The sequence below is a fragment of the Prionailurus viverrinus genome, chromosome A2 (genome assembly GCF_022837055.1).
Source record: "Prionailurus viverrinus isolate Anna chromosome A2, UM_Priviv_1.0, whole genome shotgun sequence".
Classification (NCBI taxonomy): domain Eukaryota; kingdom Metazoa; phylum Chordata; class Mammalia; order Carnivora; family Felidae; genus Prionailurus; species Prionailurus viverrinus.
Genome location: NC_062562.1, coordinates 24390602 through 24409439, shown reverse-complemented (window position 1 = coordinate 24409439; position 18838 = coordinate 24390602). Strand labels below are relative to the sequence as shown.

Genomic DNA, 18838 nt, shown 5'->3' with positions numbered 1-18838 from the left:
TAGCTCTGGCCTCAGGAAGAAGACCCTGGCCTGTGTAAAGAATGCTCAGAGCTCTGTTTTACGACCTGGCGTTTGCATGTGTCATTCCTTCTGCCTAGAGCACTTCCTGTGCTGTCCAGCCCTGCACTCCTACACCCACTGAAGCTACCCCACTGGCTTCTTCCCTTGGGTCTAAGTCTTGATATCACCTCCTGTGGGAAGGCAAGAGCTGAGGCGCTCCCGTAGACCCCTGCACTCTCTTCTCATTGATAGGATGAGATTGTTAGTTAGTGCTTACTAAAACATTAAGATTGGAAGCTCTAAGCATCAAGTGTGGAGGAGAGACCTTGTATTTCTCTCTTGTTCACTGCTGTCTCTCTGGGCCTAGCACATACATGCTTAATTAATTTGTTGAATGTATAAACAGATCCTTCACATCCATCAGACAAAAAATCGACTTCAGGTTGTGTTTCGAGGTCATGTCTTTGGTCTTTTCAGCACTGTTTTTGCTAGTTCAGTTCACCTTTGGTATCTTACATAGATCTCAGCCATTTTCCCCAAGTGTCTTACTGAAAATAAATATAGATCATGGCAGTATTTTAACTAAGGGTACAATATGCTTTTCACCGAGTACAAAGAGAAATGCGTTGACCTCTTAAGGAGATGTGCATGTCTTACTGAACGTAAACTGTGTGTCTCCTAAGTTGTTTATGGTTTTGTGGATAAGGTCCCCATTTCTCCAAGTGTGTTCAGTTGGATGATCATAACCATTAGGTGGAAAAAAAACCTGTGTGGTCAAATAACCTTGGGGCACACTGAGAGCACCTAATTAAATATGTTCACCACTGTGAGACTTCTCAGAGCCTTTGATGTGTTGCCCTGCTTAGAGACTACATTAAAGAGAGTTGATGGAGTTGGTGGCATTTCCCCATTGCCAATAAATCCTTTGTTGACAAGGCAGTTTGTACACACTTTGGAATAGTTGACATTTATTGTCAATTTTGAGCTATAGAGAAATTGGACCTTCTATGAGCAAGTTGGCCTATTTGAAGGCATTTATTTTCCCTCCCTCTCTGGTGTCCCTCCAGCACACCCTAGCCTTCCTTCTGATTCAGCAGTGGTCACTAGTCAAGTACTGGGGTACATCTAGGGTGACCAACCACTCAAGTTTGCCTGCGATTGCCCCTGGGTTTAGCACTGGAAGTCCCAGGTAAACTGGGACAATTGATTACCTTACCTGTGGCCATAAGACCTCTTCAAATGTCTTCCCTTGAAAAATGCTTTGTAAGTTTTTGAGCACAACTCTGTTTTACAGAAATTGCTGCTCAGAGGAGCCTGTTAGATACACACTTGGTTTAAGTGACCCTTTGATACTCTCACCCCTGCATGGTAGTATTTAAAATTAGGGAATCACTGCAGAAGAACAAGCAAACTGTCCCTGGATAATTGCAACCAAATAGATGACAGAATCTTTTTTTTTTTTAACGTTTATTCATTTTTGAGAGACAGAGTGCAAGTGGGGGAGGGGCAGAGAGCGAGGGAGACACAGAATCCAAAGCAGACTCCAGGCTCTGAGCTGTCAGCACGGAGCCCGATGCCGGGCTTGAACCTATGAACCATGAGATCATGACCTGAGCCAAAGTCAATAGTCAGACGCTTAACTGACAGCCACCCAGGTGCCCAGCTGTGGTGTTTATTTTGGTCCCGTGTCCTTGCTCTGATTTTTCCTGGCCCATGGGGCTTATTGGTAAAGTTAGACAAGCTGACATCAAGATATGCCAGAGGGAGATGGTCTGGGGCCTGATAATTGCCAGATTGGCCAGATTGATCTGTCTCCCTCTTGGAACATAATCATCCGTGACATCGAAGGGTTAGGAGGGAACCCCACCAAGTGGAAACACCCTTACTCCCAGCCAGGCTATGCTTTGTAACCATCCCTATGGTAATTGGAAATGAAGAACAAGAAGCACCCAGAATGCCAGAATGAAGACATTTGAGGCATTATCTAGCTGATACATTTTCTATAATGAAATGTGACTCCCAGGCTTGTTAGACTGAGCTATGCATGCTGTCCTAGGGCAGGGCATGTTTTTTGTGAATGCTTTATTTTCTTCTTTATTAAGAAAGGAAGTTTTTAGAATCTGTGTGCTCGTGAGTTTCCCATATTTATATGCGTGGCAAACTATTGTAAGCATCTGTAATTCCATTCCTGTTTGGCTTATAAAGAATAAAGATCCTGTGTTAGTTTGCTTATGCCCTGGGCATTTGTAGATTTTGGGGGTGGGGTAGGGAGAAGTGTTGGGGAGAGATGGATGGTAAAAGGCAAGGGGAAAAGGAACCACATCACTCTGGATGAGAAGCCAAGTGGGAGACATGTGAGGGCTAAGGAGGGAGCCGGGGACAGGGCCCAAGGGAAGAGAGGGAGTGGTTGGCATCTTAATAAGGAGTCTGGAAAAAGATGAGATGTTTCAAAATAATTTTAAGGAAAATCTCACTGAATGAATTGTATTGTAACCCCCTCCTTGTCTTCCCTGGAAACATTCACTCCAGATCTACATTACTCCTCAAGGCATTAGGAGTATGGTTTATGGTTTTCCTTTTGGGGGGTCTGGGATTTTTGGCTGAGGAGAGGTTCAGGAAGAGCTGGTGGCCCTTGGATGACACTCTTCCTACCTACCAAGTGATTTAGCCCTTTTAGAAGTTGTCGTTATTAAGTGCAGGCTGGGTCTCTTGGTTCACGCTCATCTAAGGAGACAGAGACCCTTGGTGCTACCAACCCTCCTGATTCCCCCATCTTCCTGGGCAAGGGGTGATGCCGTGTCTGTCTCTCACCAGACCCATGAGTGCTGCACATACACTCATGGAGAGAAGCCAAGAGGATGGTTTGGGTGGGGGCAGTTCTAGAGGGAACATTATGAGTAAAACCAGAACAGAATGATGAGAATAAGAAGATGGGACCCTGAGAGGTGGGACCCTGGAGTACTGTTACTAAGTGCTTCCATCAGGTGCTCACTGCACATCTGGTCCCCATCTGATTGGGACAGTGCTGAGCTCAGAATTTCCACCCTTCCTTATGCAAATATTTGCTACAACTCCTCCAGTTAGCTGAGAGAGGGAGGGAGGGAGGGAGGGAGGGAGGGAGGGAGAGAGAGAGAGAGAGGGAGAGAGAGAGAGAGAGGGAGAGAGAGAGAGAGAGAGAGAGAGAGAGAGAGAGAGATACAGGAAGGAAACTCTCCCTAGGAGTGTGAAAATATCAAGAGCACAACTCCTGCCCTTGGAAATACTTAGCAAGACTTACTACTACGTACAAGGCATTGTTTAGGTGTCACAACTGAGATTTCAATTAAATATCAGCCAGATTCCATGGCTGTGCTTATCTTGTCTCTTTCTCTAAGTGCCTGTTCTTTACTCTTGCCTAGGCTATTTGGGAAGAAATTTCTAGACTCTGAGGCTTTGGAAGAAACTTTGGACATTGTAGCTGACCTTTTAATTTTCAGATGTGGAAAACAAGGCCTTGTGTATTAGTGGGGACTCTTTTGGTTACAAGTGATAGAAGCTCCATTAAAACTGGCTCAAGTGGAAAGGGAGATTGTTTGCCTCATGTGACTGAGGGAAACTGAATGGGTGGGCTTCAGGATATCCAGCGGTATCCAGGGGTGCTCTCTCCCAGCTTTGCTATTCCTGGGGTATGGATCTTATCTTACATACTCCATGTGAACTGCTTTGGGAAGAGAGGATGACCACAAACAACCACTCCTTTCCAGAGAAAAGAAAGATGCTTTTGATTCCAGGGTCTATGTATGAAATCCCAGCGTAGGACTCTGATTGCCCTGGCTTGGCAAATAGTTATACCTTGGCCAGTCACGGTAGTCAAGAAGATCAGACAGGCCTTGGTCACCTGTTCCTCCTGAGGGAGCTAGGTGGCCAGGGTTTTGTTACTGGCCACCTAGTGGTAGAGAAGGGTCATTTTCTCCAAGGCCAAGTTTGCTACTGTTACAAAAAGGGGGTCTGGTTTCTACACAGACAGGAAATAATGGGGACCGCTCCTAGGGTCACTCGAAGTAGAGGGATCAGAATTAGAACCGTATTTCCAGGCAGAGGGTCCTGTGCCTGCTCCATGCTGCCTTGACACATCCCAGGTCCTGTGCTTGGAATGAAGTGCACAAAACTCAGTGTAGTTGAATGTTTCTTGAAAGCCAGGCTGAAATGTTCCAAAATTCACAACTCAGTAGAGGGATAGTCAGAACATATCTGGCCAGGCCAGTGTTTAATGTGACCTTACTGTGTCTACCCTGCAGAAGAAGGCAGCACAGCTTTCTCTTTTCCTGCAGCCTCAGTTTGTACATTTACTTCCATTTATTGACCATCAGCTCCAGGCCAGGCTATGGCAGCCCTGCATGGTAGATGTATTTATTCCCATTTCAAGGTTGAGGAAACTGAGCCTCACCATGTGCTAGCTTGCCTAAAATCTCAGCTGTGGTAAGTGACAGAGCCAGGATTTGAACCCGACACTGTCTGTCCCCAAGCCATTAGAGCATATTGCCTCTTTAAAACAAGGCTGATGACACATACTTTTTCTTCAAAGGAAATTAGACATGAAGATTTTTTTTTTCAAATGCTAGAAACAAGTTGAGTATTCTACGATAAACCTTTTATTGCCCAGAATCCCTTTAAGTTCCCTTCTCCTCCTTTGGGCTTAATTGTTTTGAAGTTTATTTATTTATTTTGAAGAGAGAGGGAGAGAATCTCAAGCGGGCTCATGCTGCCAGTATAGAGCACGACTTGGGACTTGAACTCACAAACTGTGAGATTAAAACCTGAGCTCGAAATTAAGAGCTGGACCCTTAACCAACTAAGCCACCCAGGCACCCCGAACTTTATTTTTTAAAGGTTTAACCTTCGCTGCTATATTTATGAAAAATATACTTTGCCTTTGTAATGAGTACAATTGTAACAGTTCCCTTAATCCTAGGGAATTAGCCCGTAGCATTCACTTAGGTTATACCAGGCACTGTGTTGAGTGCTTTATGCTGATATTACTTCCCAGAAAAATCCCAAGATAGATGTTGTTTGAGCCTCACCCTCATTTTACAGATGAGGAAGTAGAGTAAACATACTCTAGAGTAAACAGTTTTCTATCACTGCATAACAAATTACTGCAAATTTAACAGCTTGTAACCACAACCCTTCACTAGGTCACAGCTCCACAGGTCAGAAGTCTGGGAGTGATGTGCTGGGTTCTCTGCTTAGGGTCTCACCAGACTGGAATCAAGGTATCGGCCAGAGTGGGGTCCCATCTGAGACACAGAGGCCTCTTGCAAGCTTATTCAGCTTATTGGGGGAATTCAGTTCCTTGTGGTTGTAGGATGGACGTCCCCGGTTCTTTGCAGGTTGTCAGCTGGGGGTGGCTCTTAACTCATAGAGCCCCTTCTCGGTCCTTCCGTGTGTTGTCTTCCATCTCTGAAGCCAGCATGAGAGAATCTCCCTCACATCAAATGCCTCTTATGCTTCACATCTCTCTGACTTGAGGAAGAACCCAGTTCCTTTTAAGGGCTCACCGGATTAGATCACCACCCAGATCATCTTCCTTTACATGAGCTAAAAGTCAATAATTAGTAATGTAGCCATGGGGTGATACTTCATCACATTCTCAGATTCTGCCTGCACTCAGGGGAGGGGATTGATTTTACAAGGTGTGCCCAGTAGGGTCTGAGGGCTTGAGGATCCTTGCTATAATTCTGACCACTGAAGAGAGGTTTAAAAGTGGAGGGGTGCCTGGTGGCTTAGTCGGTTAAACCTCCAACTCTTGATTTCGGTTCAGGTCATGATCTCATGGTTTGTGAGTTCAAGCCCCGCATCGGACTTCACGTGGACAGTGTGGAGCATGCTTGGGATTCTCTGTCTCTCCCTCCTCTCTCTGCCCCTCCCCTGCTGGCCTTTTGGTGCCCCCACTCTCTCTCTCTCTCTCTCTCTCTCTCTCTCTCTCTCTCTCTCAAAATAAATAAATAAACTTAAAAAGTGGAGCAGGTTGCTCAGGGTCACATGACAGGTAAGTGGTGGAGGTGGGATTCTAACCTCAGCTCACCTCATCCCAAAGCCCATGTTCTTTGCCAGTACCTTTTGGGAACTTCTCTTCAGTACTAAGTTACTAACTTCCCTCATATACAAAGGACTCTTGCAAAGCAATAACACAAGTTTGAAAACTCAACAGGGAAATAGTTGAAGGATATGAGTAAATAGCACAGAAGAGAAAACACATATTACAAGTAAACAAAGTCAAGTTGTTCCTTCTAACTCATACTTTAAACATATTTTTAAATGACCAAAGAAATAAAAAAAAGACACTGACATAATGTGTCACATTTATTTAGCTCTTATAATATGTTAGCTACTGTTCTTAGTCCTTTGCATGTCATCACACCCCCAACAACTCCATCAGACAGATGGACTATTATTATGCCCATTTTCCTGATGGGCAAACTGAGACCCAGGATTTTAATTACACAACTCCAAGGTCTCATAGCAATAAAGTGGTAGATTCTGCTTTGGAACCCGGACAGCCTGTGCTCTCAGCCACTTAATTGTTCAAAGTACAGATGGTGCAGAAGTATATAATGTAAAACTCCATGTTTAGGATTAAACCAGGATTAAAGCAAACAAAAATAATAAAAATGAAACCCCCTTCATAGGAAGAGAATATATTCTTATATACACAGAAAAATGTCTGAAGGAATATCACCATTGACTGACAACCTGTTCCTGTGGTAGTTACATGTTTTTGGTAATGTCTGAATTTCCGGGAGAGAGAGAACACATATTGCTTTTATAATTAGCAAAAACACTAACACTTATATCAATTAAAATCAAACACCCTCCACAACGAAACCTTCCGTAAGCAAGAGGAGGCTTATTTTAAAACCTCCTGGGGCTGGGGCTCCTGGGTGGCTCAGTCAGTTAAGCATCTGCCTCTTGATTTCAGCTCAGGTTGTGATTATCCAGTTCGTGGGTTCAAGCCCCACATTGGGCCCTGTGCTGAAAGCATCGAGTCTGCTTGGGCTCCCTTTTTCTCTGCCCTTCCCCTGCTTGTGCTCTCTGTCTCAAACAAGTAAACTTAAAAAAATATACAAAAGCTTCTGGGGCTTAGAGAACATCAGAGTGCATCACTGAACATGTGTTGTGGCAAAACATCTAGGGGCTGATCAAATCTGGGCACACAGAAGAGGCAGACACCTGCTGAGCTGGGCTGCAAGACATTTGCCCCCACCCTGCCTCACCGTCCTCACCTCCCCACCCCCAATAGTCAGTCTAGAGGCTGCCTCTCAGGGTGAGAAGTTTTACTGCCCACCGCCTCTGGCCTCTGGACAGCCAAACTCTTGAGTTTGGTGGACAGTCCTTGGCAGTCATAACAAAAGCATTAAGTGGTGAAAAGGCACATGCTTTGAGGGTGCAATGCCGATCAGAAACTTCAGACAAGACACATTTCACAGTGTCAGGTCCTTATCGGCAGAATGGGGACAATAATGCCGTCTTCTCAAACCTTGAGACTTGGTTATAATGGGTGTAAAGTGATCTGAATAATAATGCCTCCGTGTAGTTAAGTGTGCAGAAAATATTGGCTCCTTGTAATTAGAGTTCTCTTACACCTGAAATGACTTTCCTAAATATGTGTGTTTAAGAAATGCCTTTTCTGTGTGCGGTGCCCCCTCAAAAGGAAAAACTGACTGTGTCTGGTTTCCGCTTAGCCCTCTTGCCTCATTTCCCTTCAGGCAGTGGAGAAGCCAGCTCGAGAGCAGCTGCTGACACCTGTGAGGAAAAGTCCCCCTCATCTTCAGTCTGCTGACAACAATATGCCAGGCAGACTGAAGCTCAGTTTTAGATTCCCAAGTAGTTTCTTTTTTTGCTCACATGTGAGGTCTGTGGGACATAGTGGCTTTTCTGACAGTAGCACAAATTCTGAACTTTGGAGGCAGAATTTATAGATGCCTTTGCTTATTTTATGTAGTTATCAGTTCAGTTATTCCCTTTTTGTGTTCCAACATGGTGTAGGGTAAAAGATAATTTTGATTGACTTGGTTTTCTGGGTTAAGAAATCTTAGATGCAGGTAACAGAAACTCAACTCAAATTAGCTTCAATAAGGAGAGTTGTTGTTGTTGTTGTTGTTGTTGTTGTTGTTGTTTTTAATTACAGAGGTCTGGGGAGTATCTTGTGGAATACAGCGAGGCCTTAGAAGCCACTGGAACCAGGCACCAGGAGCCTGGGAGGGTTTCCAACTCCTCTGTTTTTGCTGCATTTTCTCTGCAGACTGACTTCTTCCATTTTTCTGTGCTGTGGAAATGCAACCATCTGCAGAGACCAGCCTCTTCTTGCCTCAGAACCAAAATTGGTAGGGAGGGGTTTTGATTGGCCCAGCTTGGGTCAGGTGGATACTCCTGGACCAATCAGCAGTGGCCATGGAGTGGGGTCCTGCTGTACCACTGTGTTGGCTCCTATACTAACTATAGTGATGTAGGGAAGAAGGGGGCAGCTTCTGGAAGAAGGTGGGAGGCACTAGGCAGATACTAACCATTCTTGTCTACAAAAGTCTCCCTCTCCTCCTATGGTAGAGGATAGTCATCCTGATTCCCAGGGTCTGGCCCTCAGGTGGACAAAACTAACTCCTTTTCTTTAATATTGGGTAGGAGGAAGCAGTCCTCTTAGTTATTTTGGTTTTTGTTTGTTTACTGTTTATGTATTTATTTCAAGAGAGAGAGGGAGCAGGGTAGAGGCAGAGAAAGAGGGAAAGAGGGAATCCCAAGCAGGCTCCACACAACCAGTGCAGAGCCTGACCCAGGGCCCAATTTCATGAACAATGAGATCATGACCTGAGCCAAAATCAAGAGTCACACCCTCAGTTGACTGAACCACCCAGGTGCCCCTTGTTGTTTTGTTTTGTTTTGTTTTGTTTTGTTTTGTTTTGTTTTGTTTCAACCATGACAATCTGATCTTGGAGCAAGAATAGACTATTCATAAGACATAAAATGTAAGTTTTCTGGATTCATTGAAATAATAGCAGATTCTGGAAAATTGTGTTCTGAAATGGCTTATGGCTGTTTCTATGATATTGGAAAGTGTTGGAGCTTAGTGTTGGGCTTTAAATAGAAAATAGCCCAAATATCAGCCTCCATATTCTTTGTAGTTTGTCAAAGTTATGACTTTTCATGGAGCTTTTTTATCTTTCATTATAATCAAATTTAACCTTTATTACACAAATAGTATCAGGGCAGTGATCTTGTCACCTTCAAAATGTCCTGATGCTATTTGCAGATGTGGGAGGTGATGGTAATGTTGAGAGCCAAGGGAATACACCTATTTGGAAAATCCCTTTCCTGAAGCTGAACCCTCCCACTCAGTTTTCCTTTCCCCCTCCCTGTTAGATTTTATTTTATGTTTCCTGCCCACATGAGAAACTGGGGATGGGAATTAAAACCTTTTGCATGGGTGTTGGTAAAGGTCTGGTCACTGACTTTTCTTCTCTCCTGTCGACTTCTTCCTCTTCAGAGTCAATGGCCTGTTTAATGGATTGAACTTGGTTTAGTTCATTGTGACTCTAAACAACACGTCCTTCCCACCCGGCCTTTCAAGTGCTCAAATCACGCTGTCCATTAAAACAATTGAAACGCACAATGAGAAGCAAAGGGTAAAAGATGGAGTAAATGAACACACTGCAGAGAGGATGTAGGCAGGATGGAAGGATCTCACCTGAATCCAGGGGTCCACAATGCCAATATATCCTTTCTCTTTCTCTACTGCATTGGCCTTCCCTACTGATGATGTGGTTGATGATGATGATGCAGAGTTGAAGTTCAAGCAAGAGGCACACAGACTGAAGGTGCCCTGGGCCAAGGAGACAGACTTCTTTATCAAAAGACTCAAGGACAAGTATACCTGGCCAAGGATACCAGTTTTGGGGGGAAGAGAACACATGGAGCCAGAATGGGTATCTCTAATGGGGTAGCCAAATTAAAGTCTTATTATGTATGTTAAGTGCTCATATGTATTTAGTGCCTCTGTATATTTAGTACCTCACCAGTCTCATGCATACTTAGCGCATAACAAACATTTAGTAACCACGTGCTTCATGAATGTTAGGTTCTTTTGTTCCCTCCACCCTTTCCTATCTGTTTGCCATACACATGTTCTACCTACTAACCACTTATTTATGTTTAAAACAAACTGAAATATTTCTATTATTGAAGATAAGTCTTACAAACTTACTTCTCTTCAGTAATTGAAATAAATATTTTCTAAAAGCATTGCTTCTTACAACTTGATTACATAAGGCCCATTTTTAGATGTGCTGCCCTACATAAGCCTAATGATGACAATTCTTCTCTTACTTGGTTTTCAGGCCTCCCACATTTGTTCCCCTACTTAGGCTCTCTTCTGCCATTCAGCTCTGGAAATCTCAACGAACACAACTCCCGGGCCTGCCTTTTTGTGCATGACTATTATTGCTGACTTCCACAAGGTGCTGGCAGTAAAACCATCTGGGTTTGATGCTGCAGTAGCAACGTGGACCACCAGTGCCCTGACCTGGTTAAAGGAGGAAATGTTCTGTGCAGAACACTTCCAATACACGATGTGTTTTTGTATCCTTAGGGCTGATTTGACCTAACATCTCATTTAGAAAAAAAAAAAAAAGAAGAGAAATGTGGCTGATTACTTTTTTTTAGGGACAGATGAAGATTTATTTAAAATCACAGCTCTGATTTGAGGAAGGTGCGATGGCGTGGTTACAGATATGCATTTCATTAACACCGGTTCAACTAAACCTGTTCATTGAAAAGGGGCTAGGGAGAGAACTTATGGCTCATTATTAGATGGGATGGTGAACCTGCTGTCCTCCTTGTCAGTCCCAGTGACGAGATGGTGATTCCAGACCTTGTTGTGGGCTTTTTGGGTAGCATGCTCCCTGAAAACAAGCAACACTTACCAGGGGCTAAACTGAAGATGTATGTACAACATTCGTTCTAGCAGTGGAGTAGGAACAATTGAGTGTGTTTATTGAGAGAAGGGATGTCAGGCTTTACCTGGTACCTTTTTAAGGGGTTTCCATGATTATTATTTTTCCTCCGTGTGTTATTTTTTCAACTTTTTGTTATGAAAAATTTCAAACATATGGGAAGTTGAAATATAACTGCAATGAAGGCCCACCATCTGAAATCAACAATCACTAACTTTTTGCTCTATCTATCTAGCTGTCTATAGATGTTTGTACAGTTTGGATTTATTTTACTAAGCCATTCAATTGCAGATTCCATTACCCTTCACCTCTAAATACTTCAATATATATGTCCTAAGAATAAGGAGGTTTTATTACTATAACATCAATATCACACCTAAGAAAGTTATTAATAATTCTTTAACATTTCCTAAGATTCATTCCACATTCAAGTTTCTGCAATAGTCTTATATAGTTGGTACCCCCCCCCACCAAAACCATTCAAAAGTCATGCATGGCATCTGGTTGGATTTTCTTAAACCTAATTGAGGACTACGATTTTATTTTCTTACTATGTTTTTTAGTCTTTTTTATTCTTAAATACTCCCCTCATCACCTTCCCCCTCTTTAAAATGATGTTGACCTTTTGAAAAGACCAGTCCAGTTGCTTATGGAATGTGTCTCACATTTGAATTTATCTGGTTGCTTCCTTATGATGTCATTTAACTTATTCCTCTGTCCTTTATATTTATAAAGTGATAAGTCTAAAGACATGGTTTTGGGCAGGAAAACATACTAAGGGTTGCCAGCTACTTGGCACGTTAAGAGGCACACAATGATGGGATGTTTGTTATAAACGGTGCTAACTTGCCAGACAGGATAGATGCTGAGGCCTAGTCTCTGGGGAGTGATTCCACTGTAGATTCCTTGGTGGATATTGTTAATTAATTAATTAGTTAATGTCAATCCTCCTTTCTGTATTTTTTAAAAAGTTTTAATTCCAGTATAGTTAACATCCAGTGTTATGTTAGTTTCAGGTGTACAATATTCAACCATTCTGTACATCACTCAGTGCTCAGCACAATAAATGTACTCTTAATCCCCTGCACCTACCCCTCCCCCCTCCCACCTGCCCTCTGAGAAGCATTAGTTTGTCCATGGTGGATATTTTAGGTAGAACTTTTGGCAAAAAAACAAAAAAACAAAAAACAAACAAAACAGACACTTGTTCTACTACCTCCAGAGAAGTGCTGTTTAATTAGAGAATATACAGTTGCAGGAACCCAGGATTTATCTCTGTGGTTGGTTTCATTTTTCCTTTCTCTGCCTTCCCCTTCTGATGTGTAGGTCCTGCTCCCAGTGTCTTCTCCATGCATGTGGCACTTTGGGGTGGTCTGACCAAACCTGACATGATCTCTCCCCCACAACTCACTGGGGACACTCAGGTGCCCCGTCCCCAACTTCCTAAGAAAATTCTGATCACATCAGGTTGTCTTTCTTGGACTGGACCTCACAGGTGATGGGCAGGATGCTGGCCAGCTCTTAGAAGGACTTCCCTCTCCCTTGGTCCAGTCGTGTGTGGCCAGGGGGTCAGGATCAAATGGATCTGCCATTCACCAGTGTGGGTAAGTGACTAACTTCACTGAGATTCAGAGTCCTCACCTGAAAATGTGTCTAGCTCATTGGGTTCTGATGAGGATTGAGTGAAATAATTCATACCAAGCATTTAGCACCGGGTCTATGAGATAGTAAGTGCTCAATAAACACTTTTTTCTCCTCTGCTACTACGACTTTTATGTTCACTGAGCAGGAACTGTGGGCAATGCTGGGGACAGTGGGGCAGATTCCCTGGAAAGAGAATGTGAGGAAGATAACACCAAAACATTTCCAGGATAGTAGAAAAACTTTCCATTCATCTACGATTTTTCCATGTTATAGAGTGATCATTTCAGGCCCTGGCTTGTGGTAGACAGAGTCTGGAACATTTGTTTTTTGCATGTATGTGCCATTAAACAAACAAACAAAAAAACCCCAATTTACTTGATGTATATGGGAATAGGCACTGATTTAGAGGAGGAAAGAAAATTTCTTACATAAGAAAACGATTGAATGAATTTCAAATGTAGTCTTCATATATTCTTGAACATTCTAATGTATTCCTTCTGACAGATATTGACTAAAGTCAATACAATACCTGTGAGAAGGAATACATAGTAATTATAGTAATTATTCTACAGTAATTCAGATCTTATGTGTCTTGTGAAGTTTGGCAGTGGGTTTAGTTCTTAATTTATTTTGCTAGCATCTCTCTGTGAGGGGTGTCTCTCTGTATTGTCACAGGCTGGTACATCGAACTGGCTGTTCTTGGCTTCTTAACCATGGCACTTAGTTGCCCAATGAAAGTATCTAACAAATGTTGACATTCTTCTCATGTTTGTGGTTTTGATTGCATTTTTATAACTGGGAAAAATTATCATCATGTTTTGAAGGATAAAAGATTATTTTGATAATGAGGAAACATTTGAAATCATTGACCTCAGCAGGTCAGTCTAAAGATTGGAAATTTTTCAAGGTGTTGTTTTTCACCTACGGATTTATTTATTTTTTTTTTTAATTTTTTTTCAACGTTTATTTATTTTTTTGGGACAGAGAGAGACAGAGCATGAATGGGGGAGGGGCAGAGAGAGAGGGAGACACAGAATCGGAAACAGGCTCCAGGCTCTGAGCCATCAGCCCAGAGCCTGACCTGGGGCTTGAACTCACGGACCGCGAGATCGTGACCTGGTTGAAGTCGGATGCTTAACCGACTGCCACCCAGGCGCCCCTCACCTACGGATTTAATCAGCCTTTTAAAAAGTGGTTATTTGGGGAGTGCCTGGGTGGCTCAGCGGTTGAGCATCGGATGCTTTATTTTGGCTCAGGTCATGATCCCAGGTTTCATGAGATCAAGCCCCGCATCAGGCTCTGTACTGGGCATGGAGCCTGCTTCAGATCCACTCCCCCCCGCCCCCCCCCCCCACCTTTCAACAAGTGGCAATTTGAAATGCTAATGAGGGTATTTCAGGATGGATTCTCTCGCAGGTGTTTAGAGGCATTATTATTTGATCATCTTTCTGGAAAGCTGTGTCAAGAACCATAAACGTATTTATGGCCATTGGCCCCAATAATTCCACTCCTGGGAATCTATCCTGCAGAAGTCACCAGACATGTGGATTAAGATTTATGCACAGAAGTGTTTAGTGCAGCAATCATTATAATGATAGAAAGAAGTGGGAAAAGTCTAAATGTCTGATAATGTGGGGCAGTTGGTGAGTTGTGTCTTATCCTTATGAGCATGTATTATACAGCCATAAGGGGTTGTTGAGGAAGAGTGTTATTCAATGAAAATGTTTAGCATGTTTTTAAAAGCAGGAAATAAAATTGTATATAGAGTAATGATTCTGCTATAAAAAATTAAACATGCCAAAATATTAATAATGATTTCCTCCCAGTAAGTGAGTTTGAAGGGACATTTTTTTTTTCATTTTGTTTTTTCCAAGTTTCTACAGGGTGTGTACATATGTAATTTTCATAATCAAGAAGAAAAATTGAGGTGAGGAGACAGATATGTGAACTGTAATTTTGGAGTGGAGTTTTAGGTTTAAAGGTTTAAGAAGAAAAATCATCCCAGTAGTCCACAGGAATAAATCAAAGTCAGAAATTCAATGAATTTGCCTAAATCCTGTGGTTACTTAAGATGGAATTTTAAAATAAGGCATCTGTTTATGGAGGAGTTTCAAATGTGAGAACTGGGCGAAGGTGAACTTGGAGGAATTTTGTCTTCCTTTTCTAATAACAACGAATCCATAAATCTTACTTGGATGTTTGGGAGGGGAGGAAAGCATCTTAATAAGAATGAATACTATGTACTCAGCCAAGAAAGAAATCATCCCCCAAAGAGTTAATATTCCAAAGAATTAATAGGTAACTCAATTGCTTCTTACTAAGTTGGGGTCTATTATGTTGATGGGTTCTGGATGATAGCTTGGGACACTACTTTGGAATATCACTTTGGGAAAATTAGAGAAAAATGTTTAATATGGCAACCTGTGTATTCTTTCTCTTTGGTTTAGTTTATTATTGAAACTCAGAGGACTACAGATTGCAAGGTCGGCTTAGTAATTTGGGGGTCAAAAAGATACTGGCTTTTTAAAAATACCCTTCCCCCTGCAAAGTATTTTTGTTGTCTTACAAGAGTTAAATTATTTGTTTTACGAGTAATTAAATCAAACATGTTTTTCTTGGGCCATACCTTTGCCAGGCATGTATGTTTGTCGCCAAATTCTAAAACTTCTCAAGGAAAGAAAAAGCTTGAGTTTTAGACCAGAATAGCGCTTTCAAGTCTGCATTATTGGTACAAATGGGCAAGATTGACTGTTCTTGAAATGTAATAAAACCTGCTGCCTATTCTTACGGTCTTGATGTCATATCTTTTTTCCTTCTTTTTAAAATATACCCATCTCATTATCCAGAGTGACTAAGAGGCTCTGCATATGTGCCACTAAAATACTTGTCCTCGATTCGCTTTTCCTTTTGTTCTGATATCCATTGCTTAGGAAGTGACTTCTCCATCTTGTTTCATGAGTCATTCTGACGTGGTACCCCAAACTCCCTCATCGATTGTGCCTCCTACTTGAATATCATCCCTCTAATAAATGCTCATTTCCCTTACTTGTCCACTTGCATTTTTTTTTCTATTTTAGAGTTTTGGCTTAAAGACTAATATTGCCTATTACATCTCTTGTGTGTTATTTTATGTTATTTAGTGGTATCAAACTTCTTTAATATATTAAGAAATATTTCCACTAACCAACTCAAAGGGCAAATGTCAAAAAAGTGCATAAAAATGGACAAGTGGACAAGAACAGGAAAGAAACAAAATCCTTACTGTGAAATAGTAAATAGACAATGCAAGTAAGTGAATTAATTTGGTTTTATTTGTTCTAGTTACTTATTCCAAAAATTGGTATCTCCATGTGTGTTTCTGGAAGAAACACAAAGTTGGCTTTCTGGGTGTTCTCTCCTTAGCTGCCTTCTGTTTCTTACACTTAACACTGGTTTTATTTCTACAAGAATTCAGTCTCAAAATCTCTGGCTTGGCAATGGGAGGAGATAAAAACATTTTTACCTGTTAGTTATGTTTATTTAAACAAACTCATGCAACTATTGTTGCTTACAGTCACTGGGCTTATTTCTGCTGGCCTGGCAGAGTTTATGTTGGCAATGGTAAGGAGATGCTATCAGAAATTCATTGTGTACTGTTTGCGTAACGGGACTGGACAGCCTGCTTCAGCCAGTTTTTTTAAAAATGCATCGGATTAGTTGAATGATTTTATTAAGGTGCCTGTCTGGTTAGGAAGTTGCAGTCTGTAACTAATGACGAAGTGCTCGAGTCCGTAAGAGACCCTCAGCCACAACTGATAGACTGGGTTAACAGGTTACTCAGCTTCTAGAACATACCATACCGGTAGGCAGTGGGCTGGCCACCCTGCTGAATGGGAGACAAGCATCAGTGAATGAGAACATTGGCAAAGGCAAGATCCCCAGCTATGTTGTCCTTTGATGCCTCAGGTCCTTTGAATCTTAGAGGATCCAGGGCTATTCCAGAAACTTCAGCCAATGGAAGATCTTCTGGGTTTTCCTTAGTTAACAGCATTTAACAACGTTTTCCTTGAGGAACAGTCATCCTGTTAACCACCGATGAGATAACTTGAAACAGGAACCTTAAAGATACCTAGTGCTTGAGTTTACTTCTTTGCTCTTAAAGTGAAGTCACTGCTTGACTCCATGACCATAGAAGCATAGAAAATACGAATTTTTTCAGCCTAAGCCACTAGCATGTCTCCCAGCAAAGATTCTCAAAGTGTGGCCCATGGGGCAGTAGCAGAAATAGCACCTGGGAGCTCATTAGAAATGCAGACTCTTGGAGCACCTGGATGGCTCAGTTGGTTAGGCATCTGACTCTTGATCTCAGCTCAGGTCATATTCTCAGAGTCGTGAGTTCAAGCCGCACATTTGGTTCCGCGCTGAGTATGAAGCCTACTTTAAAAAAAAAAAAAAAAAAGGAGTAGAATCTCAGGCTCTACCCCAGACCTGAATCAGAATCAGCATTTTAACAGGCTCCTCAGCTGATGTGTGGCACAGGAAGGTTTGAGAAACACTGTGATTATTTTATTTATTTATTTTTTTAACGTTTATTCATTTTTGAGAGACAGAGCATGAGTGGGGAAGGGGCAAAGAGAGGGAGACACAGAATCCAAAGCAGACTCCAGGCTCTGAGCCATCAGCACAGAGACTGATGTGGGGCTTGAACTCATGAACTGCGAGATCATGACCTCAGCTGAAGTCAGTCGCTCAACTGACTGAGCCACCCAGGCGCCCTAAGAAACACTGATTCTTAGGGCAGTCTACATTTGGCTTGCAGATACTGTCAGCGCAATAGAGGTTTCATGTGAAAGTCTTCGGTCAGGATTTGGGGGTTATGGAAATTGACATGTGGTTTGTCCTCTTCCTCTACTAAAAGAAAGTAGAGCCCTGGTGAATTCCAGTTAACCAGTACTCAGGACTCTAGCCACTTAGTACAAATCCTTCTGTGATTCGGATATAGTAAAAGTGGCCAGATGCAGGGTTGAAAATTCTGGTAACCCCACTCTCCTCACTGTACCATCCTTCCACCCCTGGGAGTACCCAAATCATAACATTCTTTGTCCATGGAAAGGTCCTACTGGAATTCTCCCTCTGATGCAGATGATGTATTTTTTTTTTTCTCATAATGTGCCTTTCACTGATCTAGTAGGTGTCCTGTGTTGTCCTGGGCAGCTGGACCACCACGCCCTGACATGTGACTCATAGGCAAGACAGCACTATGTGATAAAAGAGGTCGGGGGGAGTGGTCCATTCCACCTCTGGGCACTGAGGCCCGTGTGTTATGTAATGCATTTCCTGACTTTAATTATTTACCGGTCTTGCCCTGCCTGTCCCCTGTCCTGGCTACTATTTGCCTTGTTCTGCAACAGAGGAATTTGACCTCTCCGGGGTTTAAATCTCACTCAACCCTGCTATTTCTCAGTATGGTTTTTCCTCAGATGGCAGTTCGCTGGGGGCAGAGGCAGATTTTCCAAACTCCACTGTGGCTCAGGTCATCAAGTATGTCTTCATATAGAGAGAGATTTGGGCAGAGGCTAAGCTGATTACAGGGCTCAAGTGAGGCCCTGAACACATTTCAGATTTGGAATGCAAATTGTTGTCTGCAGTAATTATAGCTTGTGCCATGGCCCTGCTCAGCCCCCATGGTCATTATCCTGGTGCAGAATAAACAGCTTCGTGCTTTCAGAGTGGGAGGTAATGAGGGGGAGAGGGGCGCTTGAGAGACATTAAGGGTGTTTCAGAGCCCATCCACAAGTCTGAGTAGGTGTAGGACAGACCCAGATGTGTGTTGGGATGCCAACCGCTGACAAACTCTGTGACCCATGGACCAGGAATTCAACCTCTCTGAGCCTCAGTGTCCTCCAGTCTTTGCCTCGGAAGGTTGCCATGGTGATGAGATGGTGATGATGTGATGAGCATTCATCATGGTGCCTGACACCTGGGAGGTGCTGAACGAGTGGGAGTTTCATGGCCTAGCAGGTGCCATAAGGGCAGGGATCTGTCACACCCTTCTTAAATGGCAATTCCCACACACACATCAGTTACCCCTTCATCCTGCAGAGGGACTATGGTGCCTCCTTCTCATGCTTCACAGGTGTGCAGAATTGACAGAGGCTTAGAGTACTGGTTTTGGGTCAGACCTCCTGCAGGTGAGTCTAGCTGTGTACCCTTTGCAGTTTGATTAACATCTC

The 18838-nt window shown here is 42.7% G+C and overlaps 1 protein-coding gene across 6 annotated transcripts in view; it reads left to right on the top strand.

Moving 5' to 3' along the window:
• The window catches only part of ARHGEF3 (Rho guanine nucleotide exchange factor 3), a 306099-nt gene that overhangs the window by 95919 nt on the left and 191342 nt on the right, over window positions 1-18838 (top strand). The gene's annotated exons all lie outside the window — the stretch shown is intronic.